This window comes from Pollicipes pollicipes, unplaced genomic scaffold, assembly GCF_011947565.3.
Source record: "Pollicipes pollicipes isolate AB1234 unplaced genomic scaffold, Ppol_2.1 Scaffold_6052;HRSCAF=7182_pilon_pilon_pilon, whole genome shotgun sequence".
NCBI lineage: Eukaryota > Metazoa > Arthropoda > Thecostraca > Pollicipedomorpha > Pollicipedidae > Pollicipes > Pollicipes pollicipes.
Window position 1 is genome coordinate 6981832 of NW_023596805.1, and position 20827 is coordinate 7002658.

At 56.0% G+C, this 20827-nt stretch overlaps 1 protein-coding gene across 1 annotated transcript in view; it reads right to left on the reverse strand.

Moving 5' to 3' along the window:
- Positions 1–20827, reverse strand: part of LOC119104740 (dysferlin) — a 77907-nt gene that overhangs the window by 48291 nt on the left and 8789 nt on the right. The window contains exon 2 of the mRNA XM_037228459.1: positions 6353–6438. The gene's annotated coding sequence lies outside the window, so the exon portion shown is untranslated. The remainder of the gene's footprint in view (positions 1–6352; positions 6439–20827) is intronic.

Here is a 20827-nt window from a genome sequence, read left to right on the forward strand (position 1 = left end):
GTATTCGCAGCGTGCAAAGAATGTCGCATTATTCGTGACGACACGTAGAATCTTTGCCGGTCGTGTTCGCAGCGCGACGCGTTTTCTGTTTACATCTTCGTAACTTTCGTGACAGTGACTGGACATGCGAGATACCAGCATTTACGTTCGCACATGCTCTGCGTGCTCCTAACACTGGAAACTGCAGATTATGCTGTTTGGAACTAATAAAACATTTTCCTATCAGCCGAGATAGGCCCCGTGCGCGCAAGTGGGCTGTTTTTTTTAATTAAATCAGTTGTGCTTGTAGGTGTAACTTCGAGGAAGCAATCTTGATTCCACACGTCGGGCAAATATTCTACGTGACGTCACTTAGAATCTGCCGTCCGGGTCGCCGCGAACACCAAAATGCGCACAATCTATGGGGCATGACGCCATGAATGACGTCGACGGTATAAATCTTAGCCACCTAGGTCGCTGTGAATATACCCAAGATCTCCGCGGATTTCGGTCCGTTTCCAACGTTTGGCAGCGACCCATCGCACTCTACGTCACAATCAACGCTAACGCCTGCATGCGGCGCCGCAGGCTTTTTTCAAAGGACGGCACGATTGCTAAGCCTGCTGATGCGAGCGCAGGTGGGGAGCGTCGACAACAGGTGGCGCGGGAAAGTCGCTAGAAACAAAGCCTTCTCGAAAGTTTTCACAGGAATCGCACAGGTCTGGTCAACCGGCCTGTCGTATGACACCGTCACTTTACTGTCGTATGACACCGTCACCATATGACACCGTCACAATATCCATCATCTATCAACTAAAAATGGTGTCGCCGGTGATACGCCCGGCATGTATCAATCCCACCTGTGTACATGAGCGGCGATGCCACTGGACGTTCACAGACAACGGACAGGGGTCCGATTGGGCCGCGTCAAAAGCAAGGCACCAGTTCAACGCGACCGTGGCGGTCAGGGTGAGATACCAACGGAGGCATCTTAAGTGATCGCAGATAGTTCAAACAGGCGATAAGCGGTTTCGCTTGTCAGGACTTAACGACGCACTCAGCTGCTGAGGCTATACCGCGACGCCTGCTTCTCACTCCGACAGAAGGGGCCGACACCACGTGGAATCGAACCCCGGACCTCTGGTTTCCCAGACGCGCAGCCTAGCCACGTCAATACCGGCACCCCGGTAAGCGGTTTCGTCTCATATGATTTCAACGCGGACACGGCCTTGCGGTATTTACCTGCCACTCTCACAAGACCGATACTTACATGAAAGCTCGGCGCAAGAACTCAGGCGATCCACTGGCATATTGACCTCAAAGCAGTTCACCCCTCTCCCGCCGGTATGATGTTCCCGCGCCCACTAGGCTGGGCGTCGCGGCTTGTCACACCGCGTTTTTGTTGTTATTTGGGCTTAAGGGCGCGCCGACATCCTTGTCACATCACGTGCTGTCGAATATCCCTTTCACTGTATGGAATACCATGAGTGTCACTGTGTCACGTGATAACGTAATGACCCTATTCTGTACCACGTGGTAACCATGCCGGTTCCGCCGCAGTGTGTGTTGACGTCACGGGTTCCGCAGCACCGCGCGATGACGTCACAGGTCCCAATGCACCGTGTGATGACGTCACAGGTCCCACTGCACCGTGCGATGACGTCATAGACCCCGCTGCACCGTGCGATGACGTCACAGGTCCCACTGCACCGTGTGATGACGTCATAGGCCCCGCTGCACCGTGCGATGACGTCACAGGTCCCACTGCACCGTGTGATGACGTCATAGGCCCCGCTGCACCGTGTGATGACGCCATAGGTCCCGCTGCACGGGCAGCGGCCGGTCACGAGCCGGCGCGCCGGGAAGCATTGTCTGCCGCCCACCGCGTGCCGCCGCCGCCCCCGCCGCCGCGTCCGCGCGGGGTGTGCAAGACCATGGCCCCGCGAGTCCGCACCAGCCCGCCGGTGGAGGTGCAAACTCCGGGCCACCCGGCCCACACACTAAACAACTGATGGTAGCAGTGTTCTGACTGACGGTAGCAGTGTCCTGACCGACGGTACCAGTGTGCTGATCGACGGCAGCAGTGTCCTGGCCGACGGCAGCAGTGTGCTGATCGACGGCAGCAGTGTCCTGGCCGACGGCAGCAGTGTGCTGATCGACGACAGCAGTGTCCTGGACGACGGCAGCATTGTCCTGACCGACGGTAGCAGTGTTCTGGCCGATGGTAGCAGTGTCCTGACTGACAGTAGCAGTGCCTTGACCGACGGCACGTAGCGAGGGTAGCAGCAGATAAGGCCAGGTCGCTTATGTCAGCTTTCTGACGGAGCTAATAACTTAGAATGGAAGGTTTTATCAGCTTTTCAAGCGCTAGGGCCATTACTGTAATTAAGACGGGGGGTGGGGTAAGGTACCAAAATTACATCTGTCACATACCGCCATGCTTGCGCAAGTCACATGCCGTCAAGTCACATTTGTCACATGACGTCAAATTTGTCACCTACCCAAAGTCACATCTGTCACACACCGACAAGTCACAGCGGTTACATAGCGACAAGTCACAGCGGTTACATACCAAAAAGTTACAGCGGTCACATACCGATCAGTCACAGCGGTTACATACCGACAAGTCACAGCGGTCACATACCGTCAAGTCACAGCGATTACATGCCAACAAGTCACATCTGTCACATATCGACAGCGGTTACATACCGACAAGTCACATCCGTCACATACCGACAAGTCACAGCGGTTACACACCGACAAGTCACATCTGTAACATACCGACAAGTCACAGCGGTTACATACCGACAAGTCATAGCGGTTACACACCGACAAGTCACAGCGGTTACATACCGACAAGTCACAGCGGTTACATACCGACAAGTCACAACGGTTACACACCGACAAGTCACAACGGTTACATACCGACAAGTCACAGCGGTCACATACCGACAAGTCACAGCGGTTACATACCGACAAGTCACAGCGGTTACATACCGACAAGTCAGATCTGACAAACTCCGTCAAGAGCAGCCCCAGTGGAAGCCGGCAACCCGCGCCCTCGCCTCAATACTGGTTGCTTTCTTGCAAGCGTTCATTGTGAGACAGAGTTAAAAAAGTAAAACGCGTCAGAAATTGAACAGCTGGTGGACCAAATTTTGTGTGGACAACATTGCATCATTGCGAAGGGAATTATTCGTGTCAAAGTGTCACGAATGTCACCTGTCCATGGCCAACTCTATGACTCGAGTGAGTGATCTGAAACTCAACAAATAGCGTGGAAGTGTCTGAAAAATAAATACATGGGAAGCTTATCAAGAATTTTTCGCGCGGACAAGTTGCTACGAACAGTTATGACCTATGAGCGTGAGCGGTATGACCAGTTATACCGCGGAGTATAATGGATCCAGCGTTTGCGCTACTGCAAAGCTCACTTCAGATACTAAATCAGATACTATTCCAGCACCAGGGAACATAACTCATACAATGCCTTCCTGCATCAGGAAATAGCACAAAATGTGACAGGAAAAGTCCCGTAATCTGGGTTTTTATCTGCAAGGAAATTACAGCTGCCAGCTGGCTCTCCTGCCCCCTCAATACTATGCCCCCGCGCAAACGATGGATAACAAGCATACAAATAAGCAAACTTAAACGATCACTGTGATCAAAGTATCTCATGTCGTTAAAAAGTGTACCGGATATTTGTGCGCACTGAAAGCAGCGCATGATGAAGCCATGGGCTATTTTCCAGCGGAAATGGTAAATTGACCACGAACCCAACGATTTAAGGCGAATCCTAACCATCGACGCACTATTAAAAACCAGACAACACGATTTCACAACTTGGGGCGCACTGACGGAGCCGTCAGCGTCAGTAAGGCATACGAGGACGGGCTTCAGGAAAATAAGGGGGTCATACACAGCTCCTTGCCGCCCCGCCCGACAGAGGAAACAAGCCATCAACAGACAAACTTGCGGTCAATCACAAGACGCAAGGGACACTGCATCAAGTCTGCAAGGGACACTGCATCAAGTCTCCTTGCATAAGACATCACGTCACCCTGCACCCATTCGGCTCTAAAAATATACCAGCTTCAGAGAAAAACCGTTATACATACACACAAGCCCACCCTTTTGCTGTTTTCAACGTTACATACCAGGCAAACATCACCGAATAAACATTTACAGTCTTAACTCCACTCCGCCAATGACCGCGTTTGCTCGACGCCCAACCAGCTCCAATGACCACTCAATGCGAGCCAGGTCCCACCAACGCCCCTTCCAACGCCCCACCAAACTTCCGGTCCGGTCCCGCCAGCGACCACCGCAGCGCCAGCTCCGTATCAGCGTTAATCGCGCCGTCCCGTTCGCGCCTTCCGGCTGCGTCGTCTGCAGGTCAAGGTCAAACACACATACACACACACACACACCCTCCGGGACGGCGTGAAGCTAACGGCAGACGCTGACATCAAACCAACACCGGTCTGGCCACAGTCACCCCCACAGCGGCGGTGACGCCGGCAGAGGGGAGGAGGAGGAGTGTCGGACTCACGGGGGTCTGCGGCGGTGTCATGCGACAGGCTAGCTGACCGGGGTCTGTGACGGTGCCATACGACAGGCTAGCTGATCGGGCTCTGTGACGGTGTCATACGACAAGTTAGCTGATCGGGCCCTGTGACGGTGTCATACGACAAGCTAGCTGATCGGGCTCTGTGACGGTGTCATACGACAAGCTAGCTGATCGGGCTCTGTGACGGCGTCATACGACAAGCTAGCTGATCGGGCTCTGCGACGGTGTCATAAGACAGGCTAGCTAATTGGGCTCTGTGACGGCGTCATACGACAAGCTAGCTGATCGGGGTCTGTGACGGTGTCATAAGACAGGCTAGCCGATCGGGGTCTGTGACGGTGTCATACGACAAGCTAGCTGATCGGGGTCTGTGACGGTGTCATACGACAGACTAGCTGGCCGGTGTCTGTGGCGGTGTCATACGACAGACTAGCTGACCGGGGTCTGTGACGGTGTCATACGACAGACTAGCTGATCGGGGTCTGTGACGGTGTCATAAGACAGGCTAGCTGACCCCGGTCTGTGACGGTGTCATACGACAAGCTAGCTGACCGGTGTCTGTGACGGTGTCATACGACAGACTAGCTGGCCGGTGTCTGTGACGGTATCATACGACAGACTAGCTGACCGGTGTCTGTGACGGTGTCATACGACAGACTAGCTGACCGGGGTCTGTGACGGTGTCATACGACAGAATAGCTGATCGGGGTCTGTGACGGTGTCATAAGACAGGCTAGCTGACCGGGGTCTGTGACGGTGTCATACGACAGACTAGCTGACCGGTGTCTGTGACGGTGTCATACGACAGACTAGCTGACCGGGGTCTGTGACGGTGTCATACGGCAGACTAGCTGACCGGTGTCTGTGACGGTGTCATACGACAAGCTAGCTGACCGGGGTCTGTGACGGTGTCATACGGCAGACTAGCTGGCCGGTGTGTGACGGTGTCATACGACAGACTAGCTGGCCGGTGTCTGTGACGGTGTCATACGACAGACTAGCTGACCGAGGTCCCCGACAGCGTCATACAAAAGTGCGGAGTACCGGGCTTGGGAGCTGAAACCGGACCTATGCCGGTGCCGGAATGACGGCAGCTTATCACAAGACCCGAAGTTGTCTTGGTAGCGTGCCGTGGGCCTGGCGAGAAGATCGCACGCCTCGACTGGCGAGATCGTCAAAGGCACTCGTCAAAAGCATGACGGGCGTAAGATGTGACCTGCGACTGAAACGCCTGACATTCAGGCCTTCAGGCTACACGCCGGCGAGGAACGCCTCGATATGTCCGCTGACGTCACCTGATTGTATACTTCCAACGCGGCGTGACGGTTGTTAACCTCATGTGTTTACAAGTTACCACGCCCGCAAATGCTTCCGTCCACATTTCTTGGGGCCGCCATGACGAAAGCCCAGAGAGCTATCTTGGCCCTATCGCCGCGGCCAGTCACAGTGTGTGCGAGCGATAAGGAAAGCCGTCGTGAAGCGGACCAGCTACCAGTGGAGGAAAGCGGTCTTCGTCCGGAAAACTGTCTACCCGGACCCTTGCTCGTGGAGGACAACGCACGCAATGGTGTGTGCGCCAATATGTCGTCTTGGGACGACAATGATGGTGTTCTATTCGAATTCCATCGGTTCGATTTCACTGATGTTCTCGACTGCACGCATAATCTAAGTGCGTCCCACCGTATTTTCCGCGATTGGACCTTGTCAACAGACGAAGGTAAGGAGCACCTCATGTGGTGTTTATCGCCTCACGGTCATTTTTTAAGTTAATTAAGTAAAATTAAGCCAAGTCTAAGTCCTCACCTGCGCGGGAGTATCAAGCCGGGCCACCGGGGGTCAGGGGTCACGTGGCCGGCGTGACGTCACCACGTACCGGCGCCCGCCGCCGTCTGCAGACCGGAGGCAAGCGTCAAGGGCGAGGGCAAGACACCTGTCCCGGTCCCCACCACTTGGCTATTAGGAATTCCGATGGCGTATGGCGGGCTGGTCCCGGCCCGCGCTGTCACAACATATATCGATGAAATCAAACACGCATCTCCGTGTGTTAGAGAGACGCGACGTCAAGCGATGCGGTGCGATGATGATGTGGAAGACGGCCCGCCACGCCCCCATCTCCCGGCTCATGAGGCTCATTTGCCACGTTTGGAGTACGTGGACGCTGTCTCACATGCGTCAGTCCTCCGCTTGATACGCCATGAGGCAGTGTTCAGTTGCGACACTTGGAACCGATGACTATCGAGAAACAAGCAGCGTTTATTCACGTCTGAGCGAGTCTGATTCCCACAACCAGCGTATCGGTTCGCGCAAACGTCGACGTTGAGAAGAAGCGTACTTCCTCAGAGCGACTCGTGGTATCCGATTATTTCCTGGCCGCGACCGGGCGCTGACCAGTCCTTACAGGACGAAACCGGCATGAACTGCCTTCAACACAGTTAGAACAACTTTCCTACTCGAGAGATCCATATACCATCTACCACGGCGTTGGCATTCCCATAAAAGTGGAAAGAGAACTTCACATAATGCCGGTACGCGAGACCAGTTCGAAGTCAGCTTTCTCTCCCCACACCACCCGGCTAAAGTCAGCCCGGAGACGGGAGCATCCCTTCGTCTGCTGCGATGACAAACCTAGATGTCTTAATGCCTTGATAAGTGCCGTAAGTTTATGTGCAGACCTCGTAATTAAAAGTTGCATTTCTTTTGTGAGGTATCGCAGCGCAGGGAAGTCCAAAACAGAAGCAAACATCAGCTGCAGCCACGAGAGTTCGTCGTAACGGATATATGTCGTCAATGGTAGCAAATGTGCACACCAGCGGACGCATCACAACTATCATAAATCACTTATAAGCGGCATGCCGTTGCTAAACTGGATTTGCTGTCGATCGTTGTCATTCCAAACTGTTTGACTGCATCGAACAGGGACGGTAGCTTACATCGACGTAGCCTGTCGTAACTGTCCTGCTCTCGCAGCTCTCGTGGTCCTCGAAGCGACTTCCGTTGACACAAATGTGATGCCATTGTTTTCTATTCACAAAATAAACAGTCCAATATTGGAAATGATATCATGTGTGTCGCTGCAAAGAAAATACATGTCCAAGACGACAGTTGGCTTTTCAGGTCCTGAAGTGAGCTTTCGGGGTGTTTTTTAACTCTTCTCGTGCTCTTATTTGCTCGGATCTGGACGTTTGCTCCCTGCAGGCTCAGAAGCATCTACATGCATGTCACGCAATTATGTGGTCGGCGAATTGTACAGCAACAGCATTGTACAGCAGGCACCTTCTGCCTGCTTCAGTCCTGACGCAAAGAATAGCCAGACCTGCGTCTTGACGAGTGTGTGAGTGACGTGAGTGAGTGTGAGTGTGAGAGTGTGTTAGTGACGTGAGTGAGTGAGTGAGAGTGTGTGAGTGACGTGAGTGTGAGTGTAAGAGTGTGTTAGTGACGTGAGTGAGTGAGTGACAGTGTGTGAGTGACGTGAGTGAGTGTGAGTGTGTGAGTGTGTGAGTGACGAGAGTGACGTACGAGGAGTTCCGAGCCAGCATGAAGTGGAGAGGCGCGCGCCCGGACTTCGCCGGCGCCGCGACCTTAGCAGATCAAGCAGACGACGCAGCGGTTGCTTACACGCTGTCGATAGCTTCTGCTAAAGTAAGCAGAGCCCGAGCCGAATTACCAGGGATGACTGAGTCCGCCTCTCACGGACACCGAACCGTGTCCGGTCAGGTTTTTTTTTAGTAGAAGTTTTGGAACGAGTGCCGCTGCGACCTCCCACCTCGAGCACACTTAACACGTATTCACCGTGAATGGTGCGTGCAGAAAAGACGCGAATGCGCACTTGTATGAGTGTGTGGTGTGCGTCTTTGTGGTCTGGAATCATGTGTGTGTGAGAGAGAATACGCGTATATCTGCTTGAGTTGTGTGCTTGGGCTGTGTAACCGTGTTTGGCGACCAATGCAATAGATGCATTACGAAGAGCCGAAAACGGATGGAACGTTAAACAGCCATATCCACATTCTCCAATCAGCCGGGACATAACCTTGAGGGGGACATAACCTTCAGGAAAAGCTAGTGCATGAGTGACAGTGGCGATACGAATGATGTGCCAAGGCGCTGGAGCCAGTACCTTTTCAAAGGAGACGACATGCCGTATTATTCACGTACAACAGCCCCGACATACCTATCCCGTCTGAAAACTCGTCACCACGTGCCTTTCCGTCTGACTGCTCGTTCCCATGTGCCTCCCCGTATGATGACTTGTCATCACGTGTCTCCCGTCTGATGACTCGTCCCCACGTGTCTCCCGTCTGATGACTCGTCCCCACGTGTCTCCCGTCTGATGACTCGTCCCCACGTGTCTCCCGTCTGATGACTCGTCCCCACGTGTCTCCCGTCTGATGACTCGTCATCCCGTGTCTCCCGTCTGATGACTCGTCATCCCGTGTCTCCCGTCTGATGACTCGTCATCACGTGTCTCCCGTCTGATGACTCGTCATCACGTGTCTCCCGTCTGATAACTCGTCCCCGCATGTTCCGCGTGTCTCCCGTCTGATTACTCGTTCCCGCGTGTCTCCCGTCTGATGAATCGTTATCACGTGTCTCCCGTCTGATGACTCGTCCCCACGTATCTCCCGTCTGATGACTCGTCGCCACGTGCATGCCAGCCTGGTGACCCGTCAGCGTGTGTTCCCGGCCACCTCGTCTCACCACGTGCCGCAACCACCGGGCGATCCGGTGACGCCCGCCGGCCTCACTGGGCCCAGCCCCGGCCCGCCCCCGCGCCGATGATGTCATCACACGTCAGAGCGCAGGGGGCGTGGGCGTGGGCGGGGACGGGGGGGGGGGGGGGGGGGCGGGGCCCGGTAGCGGGCCATGACACGCCGCAGCCGACACCAGGGTCTCAGGCAGCGCCGCTGTCCGGCACCGCCTGGCGCCCCAACACGAGCCGCCACCGACCGGGCACGCCACCAGAGGAAAACTGGAGGCACGTGTGACGTCACCACACAGGTTGAGCGGTGCTCAGCTGTTGCGCATCAGGGCAGCTGTGACCGGAGTGACATGCGAGAAGAACTGCGAACTATCATCTTAGTGAATGATGGATTGCGGAGCTCCGTGGATAACGGTGAAGGGCGGATGCGGCCTGGCCTTCGGGCGGATGCGGCCTTCGCAACTTAAACTAAACCCGATAGTACTCAAGGGATGTTCGCAAGGTTTTTTGACACGAAATGCTACGGAAACAGCACGCGTACAGCTAACTGATGTAGCCTGCATACCAAGCACACCGCACTAGTCTGTTCCCAAAACAGCGGCGTTCCTTTCGCGTGGCGGGGGCGCAAACAGACCCTGGACCACGAAAAGGACGCAAACATGAAAAACGACATTGTTTAACTGCTGGCCGAACGTCCCAGCTGAACGCAACCGCACACAGCGTGTTCTCACGAAGCACGACACCGAACGGACAAACAATGGGACCTTTCAAACAACGCCGCTACGTAAGAGCACCGCACGCGCAACCGATTCTGAAATCGCAAACACCAGTAAGCGATTCGCAATGTTAGCGAGGACCAGCGACGCTGAATAACGCCCCGGCATCATTGCTCCCGCCCGACCCAACGCTCACCCTGCTGACGTCCAACCACGCGCAGCAGTCACCTCTGCACACACCAAAACATCGGTCACGTGTCTCATGGCATCTGCGCGGCTCTTCAGCTGACGTTAAGTACAGCTTATGACCGCATAGTGTATGCACAAAGTAAACATGTCCATTCAGCAACTGGCCGATCACTCACCAAGCCCACGCAAAAGCCCACGGTCACAAAACCGTCCACCGACGGTTCACGACAGTGTCCATAAACACTGCCATCGGCGGCATGTCCCCACCGCCCGATGCGCCGCTCACCAAGGCCCCCCCCCCCCCTCCCTCCCTCCCTCACACGTCATGCGACCTCCTCTGGTGGCGCTGGTCGGGGCCCGTGCAGCCGTCAGCCGCAGAGCGGTGGCCATGCATCGGCCATGACCGCAGACGTCAATGAATGGCCCACCGGAAGCCGGTAACGCAGGCGTGGGCCGAGGCGCCGCATAGACTGGCCGGGCGACAGCTCCAGACTGGGTGGGCGACAGTGCCAGACTGGGTGGGCGACAGCTCCAAACCGGGCGGGCGACAGCTCCAGACTGGGTGGGTGACAGTGCCGGACTGGATGGGCGACAGTGCCAGACTGGGTGGGTGACTGTGCCAGACTGGATGGGCGAAAGTGTCAGGCTGTGCGGGTAACAGTGCCAGACTGGGTGGGCGACAGCTCCAGACTGGGTGGGCAATAGCATCAGACTGGGCGGGCGACAACATCAGACTGGGCGGGCGACAACACCAGACTGGGTGGGCGACTGCATCAGACCGGATGGGCCCCTGTATCCTCTTCCGTGGCAGCGCCCTCTCAGGCCTCAGCTCGACCAAGGCGCCGTATTCCACCCGCAAAGAGATACACAAGACGGTGAAGTCATCTCGACGTCTGCAACGGTGTGAGTGTGAAGGACACTTTATAACCTCTTCCAATGGTTATAAAGTGTATAACCTATATAACCTCGGGCGGGTTTTTCATCAGCCTTGCATCAGGATCGGTGATGAGATAAAATTGAGCAACAATACGGGACTCGGACACATCATGCGGGGGGACACACTCCCGGACGCCTGCCGGGACTGTGTCCTGCCTGGCCGACTGCAACACTGCTGCAATTCAAATGTCCACATCGCTCAAACCAAACCCTGAAGTACAACGAAGATACGGATCCAGAGGTAACGAACGGGCCGCCATCCTTCGGAAGCAGCAAGCATTTTGAAAACGGAGCAGTAAGGCAAGGAAGCAACTAGAAATAATTATGAAGCAAAGGATGACCATCCTTCTTACCTTATAAGCTGCGCAGACTACATCAAGCATGCATGGATGAGAGCCAACATGAGCAATAAACTGGAATCGCATGTGCAGGATTTATCATTTTTCAATAGCTTAATCATCGTCATGAACCGTTCAGCAGACGACCAGCGCCTGTCAAGCGTGCGGAGCGGCGTATCCCGCAGCCTTTCCGACCGGAATGCTATTCTGGTCTCTGAGTTCACTAAGGGAATTTCTGGGGCGCTCCACCCGCCTGTATCACCCGGGAGCACATCCGACACGTTCAGCCGCAGACCACACCGGAAGCTCCAACTCTCCTGCTCCACCACGTTTCCGGTCAGAGCGCACATTCCCTCACGCAGCGCGGACAGGCGAAACAAAAATTAGCTTATGCTGCTGCTGGGAGGGCGCCGTGCGACGCGGCAACAATTAGCCCTGGCCCCGCTCATAACAGGGGACACAGCCACATACCAGGCATGGGTAATGGAATGAACTGAAATGAAAATTGTGTGTAGTAATGACTTATTCCAGTGCAACATCCACAGTCAACTTTTCTCGCAGCCAACACACCAACGCATTCTGGAGGCAACACTAAAGACTCAAGGAAGTCGCCATGATCAATGATACAAGTTTGTGCCAGAAACATGGCCAACGCCCTTCCCCAACCTTTTTGTCATTCCCTCGCGTTCTCAGTCCGCAGCACAGCCCAACTTGAGCTAAACAGTCGGCGTGCAATTCCAGGTTTCACCGTCACGTGGACGATATCAATGACAGTCGCGGTCTCATTACTGCTGCGTGATCAGCTGACCGGCTTCCTGGCAGAACATCAATGAAAACGCAAAATCATCATAGAAATACGTGGACTCCGGGCGCGCACAGGCAGCCCAGGACTCAGGTTTAACAAAAGCAGCCAATAGCTCACAGTGAGCGCGGGTAGCTTAGTGCTCGCTGTGAGCAGACAACCCAAGCCTTAGTGCTTACACGAGGGGCGTGGCAAACCTGACTTAGAAGTCTACTCTTTCCGTGCATTACCACAAGACCACACTTAAACACTTCTGAAAAGCGCGGGAGGGAGGTGCCACTGCCCCGCGATTCATCCGCCCAGGCGCCCACTTAGCACAGGGGAGACGCAAGAATTTCGCTTATTTAAACGCACGTTATCCCCGACTGGCTGTCATTTCGGTACATCTAACGATGACTGTACAACGCATGGAGCTGCTGCAGCACAGCTGCCGACCTGCTGCAGCCACGCGACCTAGCCGCCCTGCGTGCCGCTCTCGGCCGCTGGGCCACCGCGAGGCCACACGGCGCGCGACCTGGCAGCCCTGCGTGCCGCCCTCGGCCGCTGGGCCACAGCGAGGCCACGCGGGGCGTGTGAGGGGCGGACACGGGCCGGCGGCGCCCACCGCCGCCCCCGGGGCCACTTTCACCGGCGGCCCTTCACGAGAGTCGGCCCCGGCCTGCGTTCGAGCGCGAGCTCCTCTTGAGCTAGAGGGAGAGCGAGAGAGAGAGAGAGGAGGGGCGCCCGCAGCGCCAGCCGGTTGGCGGTCCGCGCACTCGTCTGGGAGGGGCGACACCCCAGGTCCCCCCTGCCCCCCCCCCCCCCCCAGTCGTCGTCTACCGCACTCCACACAGCCCTCCTTCCCTCCCCCGCCCCCCGGCATGGTCTGCACTCTGTGCCACTCATGCCGGCACGTGACGGCACGCACTCGCATGCCATGCCGCACATCACAGACTAGAAACGGGACACTCAACGAGGAAGAATTAAGCCAGCGGTGGTGGCTGAGCAAGACGAACTGTGCATCCCATATGTCCTGAGATGACGGGGCAGCGAAGCCGCCGAAGCGGCTGGAATTTCTCGCATCCGTGTCACTTCCGGCTGCATGACTGCCAAACTTCCCCTGCAATGTGCTTGTGCGCACGACGCACGGCGGTGTGGCACGGTGTGGCGCACGACGAAAGCGTACACCAAGACGATGCGTATGGGGTCCACCCTCCTCCTACTACAGTGGCTCACACATGGCGGCCAATAGCGCTCACAGCACGCCTTTGGCCTCTCCCCTGGAGCCAACATCTGTGTAATCCCAACTGACACCGCCCACTAGTTCGCACGGAGCCCACGCTTTGCCAGCACCTCTAAAAATCAAACCAGCTGTTGATGACATCGAACACCCAGCGCAGCCCCGTTGCAGTCTATTCCCCGAGGCGCGCCCCGGGTGTGGGGAAATCAGCTGACGCTGGCCGGCGCTCGCTCGGTCACGCCGTGCGTCACCCCGTGGGAACCAGGTCACGGTCACGGTCACGGTCAAGGTCATGGCCATGCACTCAGGCAGCCCGTCCGCAGCAGACAGGCAGTGCGCGAGGCAGCAGTGGAGAGGCGCGATAGGCTTACAGCTGTGTGCGGAGCGATCCCACATCAGAGAAATTGAATCCAGCATTGGGGTTCCAAGCACACTTTTCGCGCACTAGCACGCATAGCACACGAGTTCGAAGCATACATAGTTCGCGGTCCGAGGCCGCTAGCCACGTTTAGGAGACAAAACGAGGAAAGGCGACGGAGTGCAGTGATAACGCACGAACCACGTCCTGTGTGCTTCAGTGAGAGCGACACAGCCATGACGCTGGGCGGGCGTGTACGCCTGACAGCAGGCAAACACGAGCGTCAAATTAACCTTCTCCACCTCAGCGCCACAGGTCAGGTGCCATCGCGGTTCATAGTGAAAGAGCGGAGAGGCCACTGTGTGGTATGTCTGGCATGCCGGCGTCACCTGTCTAATCAAGGCACCGAACTTCCGATGACGCGACTCGTAACGCCGCTTCTCCCGTCCGAACGATCCGGTTCATGAACCCCATCGCCATGAACCCAACGGCCTCGAATCTCACGGCACGCACTCGTTTGTTCTTTCGGGATGATAGCGCTGGCATTACATGACGCTTTTCTCGATCAGACGACACTGCAGATGCGGAGGTGTCGCCGCTCTCCAGCACACCGTCCCCCCCCCCCCCCCCCCGGACAGTCGCCGGCACACGGTGGCCGCACAGCCACCGGCACAGGGTGGCCGGACAGCCGCTGGCACAGGGTGGCCGGACAGTTGCCGGCACAGGGTGGCTGAGCAGTCGCCAGCACAGAATGAGTCATTTGGAAACCGGCCGCCGCAGCCGCCCACCACCACCCACCGGTCCAACAGAGCACGCACCGCAACGGCTAACGCCTGCGCCGCCCGCCCAGCGTGGCATCCAGCGACAGCTACAGTCTCAGGGTACAGAATGGGATCCGGCGACAGCTATAGTCTCAGGGTACAGAACGGGATCCGGCGACAGCTATAGTCTCAGGGTACAGAACGGGATCCCGCGACAGCTACAGTCTCGGGGCACAGAACGGAATCCAGCGACAGCTACAGTCTCAGGCCAAAGGATGGAATCCAGCAACAGCTACGGTCTCAGGACGCAGTACGGGATCCAGCAACAGCTTCAGTCTCAGGGCACAGAACGGGTTCCAGGGACAGCTACAGTCTCAGGGCACACAACAAGATCCAGGGATCGCTACAGTCCCACGATTCAGAATGGGATCCAGAGGCATAAATCCCACCTGGAGATGGGGTACAGCCGCACCGACGACAGCCAGTACCAGGCATTGTCCCAATAGTGGCAACACGCCCAAGGATTCGCTGTTTTCAAAAATCAAGTGCCCGAGCAAAACGACAAACGCAACAAACTAAACATATTCACACAACACGAATTGATTGCGATGAATAAGAATACACAGCGGTACGCCCTGGTACTCCAGCCGTGTGACTCCATTCGACGTCTCAGCACTCCAGCCGAGTGATCCCAGCCGACGTCCCGGTACTCAAGCCGTGTGACCCCAGCCGACCCCATACTCTCCGGCCGCGTGACCCCACCGACCCCAGCACTCCAGCCGCGTGACCCCAGCCGACGTCCCGGTACTCAAGCCGCGTGACCCCAGCCGACCCCAGTACTCCGGCCGCGTGACCCCAGCCGACCCCAGCACTCCAGCCGTGTGACCCCAGCCGATACACCGGCACTCCAGCCGCGTGACCCCAGCCGACGTCCCGGCACTCCAGCCGCGTGACCCCAGCCGACGCCCCGGTACTCCAGGCGTGCGACCCCAGCCGACACACCGGCACTCCAGCTGTGTGACCCTAGCCGACGTCCCGATACTCCAGCCGAGTGACGACAGCCGGCGTCGCCGCGGTTCTGATAGCGTGTTTTTTTTAGTGCCGAACGTGGCGAGGAGCCGCTGATCCGGGCTCAAGGTATCTGAAAGCCCGGTCGTTGGCACCACCACGTGATACGTGGGATGGTGGAACCGGCCGGGCCGATACTGGTCAGGGGCGCAGCCTGCGTGGGACCGTCACTGGTCAGGGGCGCAGCCCGCATGGGACCGAGCTACAGATGTGGGACGGCAGAGCTGGCCGGACCGTCACTGGTCAGCACAGCCCGCATGGGACCGAGCTACAGATGTGGGATGGCAGAGCTGGCCTGGCCGTCACTGGTCAGGAGCACAGCCCGCATGGGACCGAGCTACAGATGTGGGATGGTAGAGCTGGCCTGGCCGTCACTGGTCAGCACAGCCCGCATGGGACCGAGCTACAGGTGTGGGACGGCAGAGCTGGCCGGACCGTCACTGGTCAGCACAGCCCGCATGGGACCGAGCTACAGATGTGGGATGGCAGAGCTGGCCGGACCGTCACTGGTCAGCACAGCCCGCATGGGACCGAGCTACAGATGTGGGATGGCAGAGCTGGCCTGGCCGTCACTGGTCAGGAGCACAGCCCGCATGGGACCGAGCTACAGTGTGGGAACGGACAGAGCTGGCCGGACCGTCACTGGTCAGGAGCAAGGCCCGCATGGGACCGAGCTACAGATGTGGGACGGCAGAGCTGGCCGGACCGTCACTGGTCAGCACAGCCCGCATGGGACCGAGCTACAGGTGTGGGACGGCAGAGCTGGCCGGACCGTCACTGGTCAGGAGCACAGCCCACATGGGACCGAGCTACAGGTGTGGGACGGCAGAGCTGGCCGGACCGTCACTGGTCAGGAGCACAGCCCGCATGGGACCGAGCTACAGATGTGGGATGGCAGAGCTGGCCTGGCCGTCACTGGTCAGGACCACAGCCCGGGTGGGACCGAACTCCAGCAAAACGCCGCACGGGTAATGAAGCCACGAAGGTGCGTGCAGTATGGATGCGAGCTTTCATTACACTCAAGAGCCGTTTCGCCACACTTTTCTGCTCAGAACCACTTAATGAAGGTAATAGTTTACACAGGACAGTACAAGAGTTCATAAATGGCCAGAAAAAACTGACGTCATTACTAACAGTTTTACTGGTTTCAAAATGTATCAGCAGACATGGACGGTAAGTTAACGTATAAGCATGGCTTAAGAGCTTCAGAATAGCGAGTGACACCTTTTTTCCTGCAGTTTCACTTTAATCTGATTCTTTTTTAGAACGTGCTGGTTCTGGTTTTCTCAAGGCTTCGGGGTGGAGCCGGCACCCTGGATGAAAACAATTCCGAGTCAGCTGATGCTTGGCTCTCCATACCGGAGATGCGCCCAGAAAGCAGCTGTGGCGCAAATGTCAGCAAAATTTAAAATGGCAGCCGACATAGGTGCCACCATTTAAAATTCCTTCTTACAAAGATCAATATGCTTTAGTTTTATAAGCATACATTCTGACAAATTAATCATTTAGAGCTTATGCAAATCAGTACCACTTTTGTCGATTACCTGTTTCCAGAATACTATCCAAGTAACGTCAACTAGCAAAAGCGAAATGTAAACAAAATGTCAAATGACAAGGCTAACTGGCAAGCTGTCATAATGATTTGTTACACAAATCATCGTATCTTATTCTGTAAACATAAATTTTGCTCTACAAAACCCAAGTTGTCTTAACTTTGTTAGCTCTATATATATATATATATATATATATATATATATATATAGCTATCTAGCTATATGTATGTATGGCGTTCTTTTCGGATGATCATTTTGTTAACAAAATGATCATCCGAAAAAACGCCAGTAGGCTAACGCCGCCCCATCAAGTATACATTGAAGTTTCGGCCCAGATTTATCCAGCGTTGCTATCACTTTCTACTTCTCTGTCGTTCACCTTTATCGCGCACATTTCACTCAACCCCGCCAGCACAGTACACATTCTCGGAGCACCGTGGGCGCGTGAGCGAACGCACACGGCACGCCCGGTGTGGGCTGGAGGAAAGCCCGGCGCCCACTGTTCCGCAGAACAGGCGTGTCGCTGCCACGCGCTTTCCTCTACGTTTGCAGACTTTTGAAAAGACCTGATTTTCGTGCAGACAGACGGAACCCGGCACATGTAATAAAACCAAAACCAAAGCTGCGTACCAAAGCCGAACGACCGAACCAAAACGCACCAAACGTGCTGAAACGCACCAAGCGTAAGACGTAAACGTGAACGCACCAGAAAACGCACAAATGCTGGACGACCAGATAAAAATGTACCAAACGTACCGAAGCGTACCAAAAGAAAACGTAAACGTACCAAAAAAGCGTGCCAAAGCTGAACAAGGTCATTCGAGAGGAACAAACGCTTCGAAGGGGCGCCCAGCTATGGTTGCGCTGGCGCGCGGCAGGATCTCCAGAAGCAGCAGACGCATGTTGTCGCACCCACGTGCACGGACAAACATCACGCCGCCGGCTGAGGTCATGCTAAAGGTGTGCAACGAAGCTTACACATGAAGGAAAACATTCCACTGCTACTTTCTCGATGCCACACCAACAGCTGTTCGTAATTGCAACGCCTTGAACGGCAGGGTCTTCGCGTCACGGGCTAATTCGGTAAAGGAACGTCGCGACTCTGACGTGCACGGCTTGTGATAGTTATGCAGTGGCCTTTGTCATCATGACTCAGCGCTGAGGCGTCTTATGACGTTCGAGATTGCTCAGAGAGGTTTTTGCTCTCAGAAAATGCTTACATTTTTCATTCTCACTTCTAGAACTCGGCAAAAGGCTCTTGGTATTCTAGTTGAATTGCTGTTCTCTTGTCCACGGACAGTCGAATCCAAGGCTCACCTCGTTATCCATCTGAAGTGCCCGTTAAGACAGTTCACAGGAACCCGATAAACCTGGGACGACACTGGCGACATCTCGGGCTGGCCTTCCCAAACGCAGTCTTCCTACCAATCATGCTCTGACACGGAAGCGGCATCGCGCCTGTTGATTGGACCACGCCGGACGTTTCAGCACGCCCTGGAGTATGTCATACCTGTACTGAAGCCCAAGTTCCATATACGCCCGCCCCCCCCCCCCCCCCCCCAGCCACGATAGAAATACGATGATCTTGTAAATAAAATAAAGAAATACGAAAGAAACACGATGTTTTTGGGGGCACCTCAGCGGCTTGGGCCGCGTTACGTCCCATGTAGAATAACCACCTGTCACCGTGCCCAAAGCGCCTCGCTACCGTGGTCTTCCGTCAGCGTTCCCATACGCCTGCCGTATTTTCCATTAATGTTGGCCCACACGAGCGATCTCTCGGCCACAGGTGAACACACATCTAAGGCGTGGGAGTGCCAAAACCAATTTTGAAGTCGATTCTTTCCATGCGTCACCGTAAGGTTAACGTTCAGCATTCTCCGAAAGCGGATGGTCATGACACTTGTGGACGCCGCGTTCTCCCTCCTCTACTTTTGGACAGCGCCCTTTGGACCAGCACAGTACACATTCTCGGAGCACCGTGGGCACGTGAGGGAACGCACACGGCACGCCCGGTGTGGGCTGGAGGAAATCCCGGCGCCCACTGTTCCGCAGAACAGGCGTGTCGTTGCCACGCGCTTTCTGCTACGCTTGCAGACTTTTGAAAAGACCTGATTTTGGTGCAGACAGACGGAGCCCGGCACATGTCACAAAACGAAAACCAAAGCTGCGTGCCAAAGCCGAACGACCGAACCAAAACGCACCACACGTGCTAAAACGCGTTAACCTTACTTAAAGCGCGTTAACCTAACGCGCTTAACCAACTAGTAAGTGAGCGTTACCGCCAACCTGCTAATCGTCCTCTTCAGTCCTGATTCTGCCCCGGCTACCTGCGCGCTTCTTGTCACGAGATCTGCCAGAGCAACGGGATGAATTATGGCCGAGGACATCATGGAACGTACTTGAAACTCCAGGTCCTGCCCTTCGCTTTCAGACGGTTAAGTCGCTTATAATCGCCGTGGCCGGAGGATGTTGTATGACGGGTGTAACAACGGCCGCACAGCTCTCCCTCAAAACACGCGCGGTTCGAAGCTTCACCATTCAAAGATATTCGCTCCGGTAGTTTTCCCGCAACAATCTGTCTGGGCACTCTCCTCCCATGATTACCACGGAAACGCCCTCCCCTTCCTTCCCTTCACCTCCAGACAGTGTATCAGTGTTATCACTCACTGCTCAAGGACTCCGGGAGAAGAATGCACGCTATGTCACGCTGAGTGCCTCTCGCCGCACGAGGACGAACAACGGCGCTATCGCCGCCTCAATCCCCCCGCCCGGCGCCGTCCCACCACGTGACCGCCGCGGCCGGGTCGACCCACGTCCCACCACGTGACCGCCGCGGCCGGGTCGACCCACGTCCCACCACGTGACCGTCGCGGCCGGGTCGACCCACGTCCCACCACGTGACCGCCGCAGCTAGGTGGGTGGATGGGCCCTGGCCCCACCATGTGACCGCCACAGCTAGGCGGGCGGGTCGACCCCCGTCTCACCACGTGACCGCCGCGGCTAGGTGGGTTGACCGACCTCCGTCTCACCACGTGACCGCGGCAGCCCGACGGGGGCGAGGAGCGGCTCCCCCGCGTCTCGCTGCGCTGTGGTGGGCCTGTTCCCGTCCGTCGGCACCTACCAAACATCAGCAACAGGGGACGGCTGGGTGCCGCGTCCGCCGTCCGCGATTGATGGCCGACGGCGTCGACGCGAATGGCCGGGAGTGGGGACCGGGGTGGAACGCCGGTTGTGCCATTTCAGCCCGGTAGAACCAATTTGTGACGCCTTCTAGTTTGTATCAGTTTTTGGTGGTTAAAAGTGGCGTAACGTCGCAGAAGCACAGCAAGCTATATATCAACTGATTTTTTCCAACAATTGCATGATCCTGCATAGTTCATTTTTTAACCAGTTTTCACGTTTTTCACGTACGTTTGCCAATCCTTATTCGTTCCTTTTTTATCAGCCTTAGCGCATGTACCATAATAACTTTACCATGCTTAACAGGTAACTGGCATTGTTATTTCGCCCTTCCACTGCATTCCACTGGCTTAGAGCAGCATTCTGTGCCGTCCTAGGACACCATTTCCCACCCGTCTTCGCCGGGAACTGTTTCAGCTGGCTGCGCCCCCCCCCCCCCCCCCCACTCCACGCACCACG